Consider the following 1,435-nt stretch of genomic DNA (forward strand, 5'->3'; position numbering starts at 1 on the left):
ACAAGCCATCCGTAGTGGCTGATGTTCTTTGAGCTTTTCTTTTTGGCCAGGCCCTGGGCTGAAAACATTTCCAAACCCAAACTCACTGCCATCGAGTCGATTCGGACTCATGGCGACCCCATAGGACTGGGTAACGCTGCCCCTGTGGGTCTCCGAGACGGACATTCAAGAGGAGGAGAAAATCTCTTCCCTGAAACCGTTTCAACCACTGCTGACCTCCGTTGGAACCCCAGCAGATCGCTTCTATTATTGTCTCAGCTTTAGAGATTAGATCAAGCCGTCTCTCTTGCAGACTGTTTTGAGCTGAGAAAAGTTCTGGATCCAGCTGTTGTTACCTTCAATACGTCAAAACCACCTCTTAATGCCTTTGGTCCATGTCCGTACTGTTCGTGTTTGGTTTGTGTCTGGTCTCCTTTATAAGATTCAGAACAATCCTCCCTCTAAGGGCCATTACTGTTTTTAAGGCTTTTTGTTTGTTTTGTTTTTATGTTGAGGCATTGAACTTCAGAGGGGCTAAATAAAGCATGTACTCTGCTGGGTGCTGAAGATACTGAGAGCCGGAGGGGGGGTGGGCTTGCTCTCAAAGATGTGTGTGTGTGTGTGTGTGTGTGACACACAGAAATACCTTTTAAGGAACTAGCTGGGAAGGTGTATTCAATGTGGTCTGACAGGGGGAGTTGATTTGCTTACTTTTATGTGTGTATGTATGTATGTATGTATGTATGTATGTGTAACAACAGATGGACAATTTGCATAGACAAAAGGAAGCAGTACCATTTCAGGCCCAGAACACTGTGCAAAAGCTGGGGGCACATGAGAGTACAGAACATTCTAGCAGCCACAAGTAGGTACTTATTGTGGGATGGCAAAGTCAAAGGAGCAAAGAATATGGAACTAAGGACCAAACACACTGTCATTGTGTCGATTCTGACTCATAGCCACCCTACGGGATCCCTGTGGGTTTCAGAGATTGGAAGTCTTTCCGGAGGAGAAAGCCTCATCTTTTCTCCCACAGAGCGGCTGGTGGTTTCAAACTGCTGACCTTGTTGTTAGCAGACCACCATATAACCACTAAGCCACAGAACTGAGTTTGTGTTTTATCCTGTCATAGTAGACATTCAAGATGTTTTCCTACGAAAGAATCCAACCAAGCAAGCCTCCTGGAAGCAGCACCATGGGCTCCCAAGTGGGAGCTGAATTGGTTAGTGTATTAGTCTGGGTATTTCAGAGAAACAAATCCACAGAAACTCATGTATAAGAGAGTTTTATATAAAGGACAAGTGCACATCAAGAAAACATCCCAACCCAGTGCTGCCCAAGCCCACAAGTCCAACATTAATCCATAAGTCCAACACCAATCCACAAAGTCCTCCTCCATCTCACAAAACACACACTATGACACCGACTGCAGGAGGAAAGCCGAGTCAGTGAACGT

The sequence above is a fragment of the Echinops telfairi genome, unplaced genomic scaffold (assembly GCF_000313985.2).
Source record: "Echinops telfairi isolate 266 unplaced genomic scaffold, ASM31398v2 ScPeMD7_5;HRSCAF=22, whole genome shotgun sequence".
Classification (NCBI taxonomy): Eukaryota; Metazoa; Chordata; class Mammalia; order Afrosoricida; family Tenrecidae; genus Echinops; species Echinops telfairi.